Source organism: Pipra filicauda, unplaced genomic scaffold (assembly GCF_003945595.2).
Source record: "Pipra filicauda isolate LSUMZ 115617 unplaced genomic scaffold, ASM394559v2 scaffold700_size144734_pilon, whole genome shotgun sequence".
NCBI lineage: Eukaryota > Metazoa > Chordata > Aves > Passeriformes > Pipridae > Pipra > Pipra filicauda.
Genome location: NW_024104866.1, coordinates 3,005 through 12,985, shown reverse-complemented (window position 1 = coordinate 12,985; position 9,981 = coordinate 3,005). Strand labels below are relative to the sequence as shown.

General features: G+C 50.1%; 1 long non-coding RNA gene across 1 annotated transcript; it reads left to right on the top strand.

Moving 5' to 3' along the window:
- Positions 1-1,023: 1,023 nt before the first annotated feature.
- LOC120324788 lies at positions 1,024-5,611 on the top strand. The gene is made up of 3 exons (XR_005566370.1): positions 1,024-1,096; positions 4,459-4,624; positions 5,517-5,611. It is a non-coding gene; the product is annotated as an uncharacterized LOC120324788 (long non-coding RNA).
- Positions 5,612-9,981: the final 4,370 nt, after the last annotated feature.

Sequence of the window (9,981 nt, the reverse complement as noted above, 5' to 3'; positions counted from 1 at the left end):
AGCCTGAGCTGCATCAAACAACCCCCCTTATTTTGCTGCTCCTCACATCAACATCCACAGCATCCTCCTGGATGACAAAACCAAGCAAGGCTGCTTACCTGCACTCCCCAGGCTCCACACATCCCATCTCCAAGGGGATTGATGCAGAAATAAAAGCCCTTGACTTGCTGGAGAGGGGTTTATGTCCTCTGGGCACCTGAGGAAAGGGCACACTCTATTGCTGCCTCCCTTAAAAAAAACCCACAAAATCCACACTCCTTCTTGCACTCAGGTAATGAGGAGCAGGACCAGGTGGTTGTGCTCCTTCAGTCAAAGGCAGGGAAGTTAAAAGGGGTTAAACAGACTTATGAACACTCTCAGCCCTTTGTGCAAGACCCTGTGCTAAGGGGTAACTCACATCAGATTAAATCCTCTTTAAGAAATGCCCTGGCTTTGCCCCTGGACCTTTCACTTTGTTCCCTTGGAGACAAGCCCTGAAAGCTTCTCTAGCAGCCCTGAGTGCTCTGGTTTGCTGCCTCAGCTGACATCCACACTGCCCAGTGGCCAAGCTGGGCATGGACAGGGCAGGATAAAACAGGGCAGTTGAGTCCTGCAGCAGAAATACTCCTGTATTAGCAGGTTCCACCTGCATGCAGGCACACAAATCCTCATCCATGTGCTCAGTCCTTGTACCACAGCTGGTCAGAGCATCTCTGTCGAGGGCAAAACCATGATCTGGGTGTGCACAAACTGCTCAGGAGCCCTGACACTGGACTCACTTTGGAGTAGGGAATGGTTTGGAGTGAAGTGGAGTTTATAGCCCAAACCAGCCACCTGCCCAGGGACCTGCTGCAAAACTGTCCCATCCATCCCCTTCCAGGCAGAGTTTAATACTTACACTTTCCTATTTATGTCCCCATCCTGTGGTCTTAAAGCATAACCAGCCTTTTCACGAGCTCCCTTTGACTGCAGGGCAAAATCCATGCCTGCTTTTAGGCACAGGAATGCTCTTCCCAGCTGTCTTCCCCAAACAACTTCCTTTTTCCTCAGTCAGAAATTGAAGTTCCCTGCAACGAGTACATCTCACTCCCCTTGAAGCCCAAGGATCTGACAAAAGGTGAGTTTAAAAGCAATAAATGCTCAGTGTGTGGTGCTGGCAGTTCTGTCTCTTCCCGTGGCCTCAGCTCAGGGTTAGGAGTTATGATGCAAGATTAGGAATATTTAATAACAGGAGGAAGAATTGAAGCAGTTGTAGAGAGAAAGCATCAAACTTACAGTGCTAATTAGGGTTTTAAGGGAGGTTTGCTCTTAACTGGTCATGAATGAACGGGGAGTGGACGAGGGCGGAGCAGAGAGATTCGTGTATGAGTGGGAATTAATAGTTGTAAAGATGAAATTTGGCTTTCTCTTGTGGTTAGGGCTGGGATATGACAAGTCTGCCATCACAGCCTGCATGATTTCAGCCTGTGTTCTGTATGAGTGGCCAACATTTTGAATTCCCCTTTGTTTTGCTTATTTGGGAGAAGATACATCTCTGGATGCAGAGATTAAAATGGCTTTTTTCCTTGTCACTTTGGGTGCTGATTTTAATCAGGGTTGGTTTGTTGTTTTTTTTTTTTTTCCTTCCTCTTTCACAGCTCCATTTCTAAAGAAAAAGAACAGCTCAGAGAGAAATTGGAGCTGCTCCCAGGACAAATGGGCCTGACTGGCAGTGCATAAAATTACCACTGTCTCTTCACCTTGCTTTCTGCAATCCCTTTATTAACTAACTGAATCCGCAGTCATTCTCTCTTTCCCAGCTCATTCATCCTCTTTCTCTCTCTCTCTCTCTCTAAAAGCTAAAAGGTTCATTATCCCATGCTGCTGGGCTGGTAATGCACCCAGATCACGGGGCAGTGCCATTACATGTCCTGCAAGTGCCACCAGCCCGGGCTGGTGGCAGGAGGCACCTCTGGCCCTGTGGGATGTGCTGGCTCTGGACCTGGGAGCTGCTTTCTCCAGCCACAGAGTTCCACCAGCACCTCCCTCGTGACAGAAAATGGGGCCAGTTCCCATCTGAGCCCCTAAACAGAAGGATTCAGACTCGACCTCCAGCTGTGGGGCAGAGCAAACATCCAGGTTTAGGTTCCAGGAGGGTCATTAATTTTCACCCAAAGACCAGGAGGAGAAGTGTGTTTGTTTAATGAACTCAGAAGCAATTTGTTCTTCTGCTCAGTGTGTGTTCTGGTGTTTTATAAAGACTCATTTTTTTCCTTTAGTGGGGGTGGGGAACAAAGACTAATAAAATGTGTTAACAACGAGTACCAGCTGCGTGGAGAGGACATGTAAGAGGGGAAGATGATTTGTGGGCTGCACTGAAAGAGACTCTGAACACTCAGTCCAAAAACCAGGATGAGGAAGAGCTGACATCACCCCTTCTCAAAAAGGTGGTGGGTTCCTGGCACTTAAATCCTGATTATTAGCGTGTCTCTGTGGTCTGATGGAGCCTGAAGGAGCCCAGGCCTCTCCCAGCAGGTGCTGTCTGACACTTTACCTGTTCTGCAAGACCTTTTCTTCCTTGCACTCCCTGGACCAGCTTCAAGGGGAGGAAAGGAGGCTCTTCCTGCTCTCCTTGTCCCTCCTTGCTTGTGCATTCAAGGATGATGCTCCTGGGCAGCCTCACTCCCTTGGCCACTAGACCACATCCAGGATAAACTATAATTTTTTTACTTCCTTAATATTTTGTAGCTGACACGACAATAAATAACTAAAATATCCATGCTTTTGTTGCAGCAAATATTGTTTTACGGGAGATGAAGGCAGATATGACCCTCAATATACTGCCCTTCACTGTAGTTATTTTCTCTTCTCTCTATTATTTGGTGAAGCTTTCTAGGACCATTTATATTTTTCTGTATATCACTTTAAGATCAGAAAGAGCCTTAAAAAGTAAATTGCATTTTTCTCTCATTGCAGAGCCTTGGATTTCTTGCTCTTCTCTTTGATTTTTCTTTTTTTCCCTAAAGTAAATAAACAAGGAAATTTTTTTACAGCACTCTCAAGAGGTTACATTCTGGTCATTTCTCTTGGTTGTTTTTCAGTGTTCAGTGACAATTATTACTAAAAGAGAACAGTTTTTCCAGCCAAGGCCTAGAATGGAAGCAGTCATGTAAACCATGATTTCTGAAGGGTGAAGCAATTAGGCTGCATCCACCTGTTACAGAAATCCTGGGAACCTCAGTGACCTTGGATGCACTGAGGTTTGCACCATTTCTTCAGCTTCTGCATCCTCTGACACTGCCAGCACTTTAACTTGTGCCTGTTACACCCAGAAGAATGTGCACATAACACCTGTATTTCTGGCACTTCTCACAGCTGCAGGTGTTGCCAACTTCCTCAGCGTTCACCCAGGCAGGCACTGGAGTTTCTCCTGCTGATCCTGCACAGAAACCACACACAACCTGTAATTTCCTCAGCATAATCCAGAGCAGGATGAGACACACAGAGTAGCTCATTCTTCCCCTCTGGAGACAGCCCTAAATTCTGGCTAAGGGAGAGATTGTCCTTTTGGTAACTTCCCCTCGTCTCTCATTTTCCCCAGGTTGCTCCTTTCATCTGTTCACACATCCAGGGGGTTGGTTTTAACTGGAAGTTGACAAGTGGGGGACATGGCCAGCAAACCTCGGCTGGGGGCTCTTGGTCCTGCCCTGAGGGATGCCCAGAGTTTGTCAAAAGCCTTTCTGAGGAATCACAGCCTGAAGACAAGCTCTGGAGCCTTTCCTGCTTTCCCCCTGTCTGGTCTGAGCTCGTAATGGTCGCCCCATTACTGCTGGTGACAGGCTGGGATAACATTGCCATTTCATTAGCAGGGTATTGTTCAGCAGATTGATGGCTGGCAAGCTGAGAAAAATTGCATCTCCCTCTGCAGCTGCCTGTCTCACAGACAGCATTCATCACAGAGGGAAGGCAGCGAAGGAAAACATCCAGGAGTAACGACTGGATGCATTGACATCCCACCAAAGTCTATGGGTGAGGATCCTGGAGCCCAGGAGTTTTCCCAATCCCAGGAGAATACCTTCCAGGGAAAGTAGAGTGCTGGGTCTGAGCTCACAGAGGCCTCACCTCTCCTCTGTGCCCAGGAATTATTATTAAACAGACGGTTGCAAAGAAAAGCAAATATTGACATTAAGTAAGAAAGCAAATGCCATTTTGCTTCTGGGTGCTTGAAGAGCGGAGAGAGACGATGAGGTGCAGAAGGAAATGAGGCTCTGGAAAGGTTTAGAGAGGGTTAGGTTTGCTCCCCAGGCCTCTCAGCATCTACACAACCTCTTTTTGCTGCAGGAAGAGGGATTTGGGGCTTTCTGCTGGAGACAGCAAGGCTGCAAATGCAAAGAACAGCATCAAAGGTAGAAAACAGGCAGAGAAAAGAAGAAAAGTAATCCCACAGAACTATTTTGTGGTTGTGTCTAACCCTCTGTGTTTCTTGACTGTCTTTTGCAGGCTTCTTCCAACAGTGCTGACTGGTTCTCAGGCTGGATGAAGCCAGTTGTCCAACCTCCAGAAGAATTTCTCCCATCTGAGCACCTCCATCCACACTTTCAACACCTCTGCTGACCTGAGAGGGGGGTTCTATGTGGTTTTCTACCATGGATTCCTTCCTCTCACGGTGTGTGATCCTGGGAACCTCGCATCATTCTGGCAGTACTGCTGAGCACAAGTTTTCCTGAGCCACTCAACGCCCAGCATTCTGCAGCCAGGGTATTTCCTAGGAGGGGCACACTCTGGTGCTGTGTGTTTGCAGCAAAACAGAAAAGAAAAGCAGATTGTATTAAAGCTGCAGCCTATCCTGCCACTTCTGGGTTACCACCCCAGTTTTGCCTGGCCCTCTGCATCCTCTTGGAGGCAGCTCCTGACGTGGGAGGCCCGGGAGAGCTCCCGACGCGACGAATAAAAAGCCGCCTCGCCACTGTACACAAAAAATTAAAACCTCATTTGTGTCTGCTGAGAGAACAAACCACAGCTAATTAAATCCCCTCACAATGGGACGTGTTGTGTGCCAGTGAGGAGCCTCCTCCTTCAAAAGCACAGCTGGGGAGGAGAACAGCCATCCATCCGTGCTGTGCCCCCTCCGGAGCCGTGGGGTGATGGGGCTGGCAGGGCACGGCTGTGCAGCACAGCCCTGGCACATGAGCCAAGGGAGGTTTGGTTTTCTTTGAATTTTATGTCATTTTGCCAGGGAAAAACACACACAGCCACGCAGCAGGAGTGCTCTCCTCTGCTCTCCCCGGGGAGCAGCAGAGCTCCCAGCGATCCTGGGAGGGATGGGGAGTTCCCTCGCTGTGTTTGCAGCAGGGGAGGGGACACAGCCAGGCCACGGGCTCTGTCCTGCTGTCTCTGTCACACAGAAGAAGCCCAGCAATGAGAATTTGTTGTTGTCTAACACCTGTGCCACTGAAACCATACCCATCTCCACCTCTCCTGCTGTTGTACACGGCCTCCCTCACCAGCTTCACACGTGACAGAGGGTCAGGAATTGCTTTTCTCCCTCTTTTTTCCAGGTTGAAAGCTGAGAAGCACAGAGAAATCTCAATGACAAAACTGGGGCCAAAACATCTGCATCAGTGCCAAGCAGCACCCAAATCTGATCAGAAAATCCTGGGGTTGGAAAAGACCTCCAAGATCACCGAGTCCAACCTGTGATCCATCTCCACTTTCCCCCCCAGCCCAGAGCACTCAGTGCCATGTCCAGTCATTCCCTGGACACCTCCAGGGGTGGGGAATCCACCACCTCCCCAGGCAGTCCCTTCCAATGCTTGAAAACCCTTTCCATGAAGAAATTCTTCCTCAATGCTCCCTGGATCCTTCCTGCCCCCTGACAGTCTCCCTTTGCTCCCTGTGCAAAGGTGCCCCTGCCCAAAGGTGTCTGACTGAGCAGAGCTGTGTCACACACCAGGGGAAGGGTGCCCAGACTGATGGGGACAGATGACCAGGTGTCTGCCAACTCAGCCCCACTTCCCACAGTGTTTGTTTGTCAAACTGTGCAATGTGCCTGCTCACAGCTCTGGCTTTGCACTGAAGGGTATTTAAAAGTCGGAGGGTGGCTGGAAGAAGACCTGTTTTGTATTAAAAGGATGAAGTTCATTCAGCTGGAGCTCAGTCTGGACTCCTTGAGCAGGAGGAGGACAAGGGCTCCTTCACTATCTGCACCCATACAAGCTCAGCCTTTGTGATTTCTTTCGGGTAGTGTCAGTTAACTTTCATTTCTGAATAAAATGGTATCATTTAATGTAAAGTAGCAATTTTTTTCCATTTTGAAAGCGCTGAAATGGGATGATTCACCAGTATCTTTCCTTCTTTCCCACAGATATATTTGTTATCGTGTTTCTTGTAAAAATTGACTTATTTGTGAAAGCGTTTCCTGCCGAGAATTTCGGTTTCATTAAAGCAGTTTTCTGATGAGGAAGTAGATAATCAGAGGACACCTGACCTTACCTAGTGTATCTCATCTTCCCTCATTAGTGCTGAGGAGCTTTTCTGATGCAGCCTGCCAGTCACAGGAGTGGGAGGGCTGAGTTTCTGTGTTAACCATGATTTTGGACCAGGTATGTCAGGGAGTGGAGGAGTAATCAAGAAGACAGAGCCCCAGCCTAGAGCAGGCAGGAGCAAGTGAGAATTTTAGCACCATTCCCCCACTCCCCTCTGCCTGCAATGTCAGCAGCACCACTCCTGTGACTTTGCAGTGGTTTGCATGAGACTTTTTGATCCCTGGGGGAACAAGTGTCCCTCCTTTGGAGCCTGTGGCTTGGAAGAGTCTGGAAGCTCAAAGAGAAGACAAAAAGCAAAGGCAAGACCTCATCTGGTTCTGATGCAAAGCCAAACCAAGCTGCTGGTGGAGCACATTCCACAAGCACTGGCACCCCAGTGGGTGTATTGTCAGGGTGCTTTCTCCACAGAACTCCTGGAATATGCTGAGGCACAAATGTTTAATACTGCCCTTAAGTATCCACAGTGCTGCCTTCTCTTAATGCTTTCCCTGGGAGCATTCCTAAAGCCAGAATTCTGGCAGGGAAGGAGAGGGAAAAAACCTGAGGAAGCAAGTGAATGCAGAAGACAAACAGAGAGTGGCTGTGAGGGAGGCAGAGCCTCAAATGTCTGAATTCACCCTGCACTGAAGCCAGCACTGCATTGGCTCAGGGGAGGGGACTCAGCCCCCTCAGTGTTGTTCTGCATTGTTGGTGGGTTTGTAAGGTTTTCATCCCGGTTTTACACCAGGATGAAACTCTGCAGCTTCCAGACTGGCTGATTTGTGGCAGGAATCCCAGTGGCCATGCAGAACTGCCTCTCCTCACCCATCTTCTCTTGCTCCTGAGGGCAGCTTAACCAACTCACCTGAAACATTATTTATTTGGCAGTAAAAGCCACAAATAAAACACAGCTGCCTAATGAAGACAACTTGGTGAGTCTGGCCCATTTTTAATTTTAATGTTGCATGTAATCCCCATTCTGGTCCATGGACTTGTCAGTGGTTTTTACAGCTCCTGGTTATATGAGTGCAGCAGGCAGAGACAGCTCAGTGGAAGAGCTGGGAAAGCTGCACTAACAACTGCCCCTGGGGAATCCAGCCATGGGAGCCAAGGATTTGTCTGCACTGTCATTGCAGTGACAGAAAGCAGAGGCTGAGCAAGCACTCTGTGGTGGTGTCCTTTTCACAGCCTACCTGGCTGCTTATTTATAGGTAGTCAAATAGCTCTGGGCCTGAAGAACAAGGGAAGAGGAGACTCCTGCGTCACCACCCGTGCAGAGAGAGACACAAACAGGCAGCTCTTACAGAAGGAAAGTGGATACCAGGGATTTGCCCATGGGTACAGGGAGGATGGGCAGTGGCAGGCCTTGGGGTCAAGCCCATATAGCCAAGTTTGGAATCTTGGGCTACCCACCACTCCTCATCCTCGAGGCTGTCTCTGCCAGTGAAGGAGCCCATCGATAACAAGCAAAGCAGCCTCCTCTCCAGAGCACTGTCCTGCCAATAAAGCCCTCCAGACCCATTCACCTCCTCCCACTGGACACGCCTGGTGCTAAACAGATCACAGACTGCAGAGTAAATCCATTCAGAGGCTAAGGATTTTCTGACAGAGAGATGGATACAGAGGAAGCAGTTTCCTTCCCAGCATGAATAGAGGCAAACACAAAAGGGTGGGCACATAAAAACTCGGCTCTGCTGCTCCCCTTTGGAGCTCCTGACCTCAGCTGTCCTGCAGGGCTTGCTCTTCTGCCTGCACAAGCCTCAGGCTCACTCCTTCCATTGTGCCACGAAGGGTGCCCTCCTCCACTGCTCAGCAAGCACTTCAGCCTCTGTTGTCCCTCCAGTCAGGGAAGAGAATGCACCCAGGAATGCCTGGAGAGCACAGAGGCTGTTGGGTTCAGCACCCTCACGGCTGGGGGAGCTGGATGCTGTCTCACAGCTGGAGGCTTGGAAGGGAAATGGGATCTTTGCTCCATTGGCAGTTTTGCCAACCCAGGATCAGGGCTGAAGCAGCACATGGAATTCTATTACTCTCCTGGATGCTGGGATGGTTGGCAGGAGCACACTCAGCCCTGGAAGGTTTGCATCCCCCATAGCCAAGGCAGGAGGTGCCCCAGCTTTTATGAGTGAGAGAATTGGGGCCAGGAGGAATTATACAACTGATACACAGGGAGTCTGTGGCAGATCTCAGAGTTTTATCCCAGCCCTTCATCACTTTGCCCCTCCTAGGACTCACAACAAGGTTTAATCAGGTCTGCATCCTCTCCCTTTACAGTCGTGTAAATCAGGAGTGACTCCCCTGGAGTTGCACTGTCCTTTCCTGCCCAGAGCCTGCTCTGAGGGGCTGAGCTCACAGGCAGGCAGGAATTGGGAAGGTGGCCAGAGAAGATGCTTCAGACCCTTGAGTCCCTCAGCCCCAGGCCTGCAGGCTCTTCACTGATGCTGGCCCCCTTTTCTTCCTGGGGAAATTGTGCTGCAGTGCAAAGAGTGCTTGGATAATGTCCACAGGCACCCACCCCCAGGGAGAGAGGAGGGGTCTGCTCCCCTGGCTCCCCTCCAGGGACCAGCGTGTCAGCCACACAAGATGCTTCTCGAATGAAGTGCAGAAACTGCCACCAGCTGTGGAGCTGGTGAAAACCAGCCCAGCCACTGACAAATGCTCCTCTGGAGACGGCTGACTCAGAGCCTGCTCTGCCTCCCGGCTGTCTCCTGTCGTGCAGGGCCTGTCTCAGAGCCAGCCAGGAGGGTTTTCTGCCTTCTGAGTTTGACCTTCTAAGGATGTTGAACATCCTTCAGCATCTGGCCCGTCAGGGATGTGACATGTGGCACAGCTGGGCAGGACAGAGGCTCAGGCTTTGCAGTGACCTCATTCCTCCTGCTCGTTCTCCCATCTCTTTCCAGGGGCTGCAGACACATGGGCTGCCTGACTCCTTCAGGTCACAGCAGGGACACTGGGACAACACACAACAGCACATCCAGATGACCAGGATTCTTTTCCTGAAGGAAGAATCATTGTCTCACCTTCCTCCCCAAGTGATACTCTCTAATTTCATGCTAATCCTTCATAAATCTGCAGCCTGGACCTGGTGGTGAAGAGGACAGATTTTGCTCTGCTCCTGCTACCTTGCACACCTGAAGTCAGTCCCACTTTTAACCCCTTGGTTGCCAGCATGCTGCTAGGAAGCACCTTTCTGCTGCAGCCAGACCCCTGGCAGGGCTCTCCATGGGATTATCAGCAATCCACTGCAGAGCCAGGGAAACCTCCTGCTGCCCACAGAGCAGGATCTGCCCCTCTCAGGTGCTGGATCACTGATTTCAAACGCTGCTTGGTTCAGTCCCTGAACACATTTATCTGTCTCCAGCCACAGTGGAAATCCCTGTGCACATCAGGGGCTCACCAACCTGGGCTGCAGTTTGGCTTTGTACCAATTCCTGACGCTGCCCTGCTGGCTGGGCTTCCCAAGGGGCAAGGAAGAGGCTTGTCTGCCTTTACAGGTAAT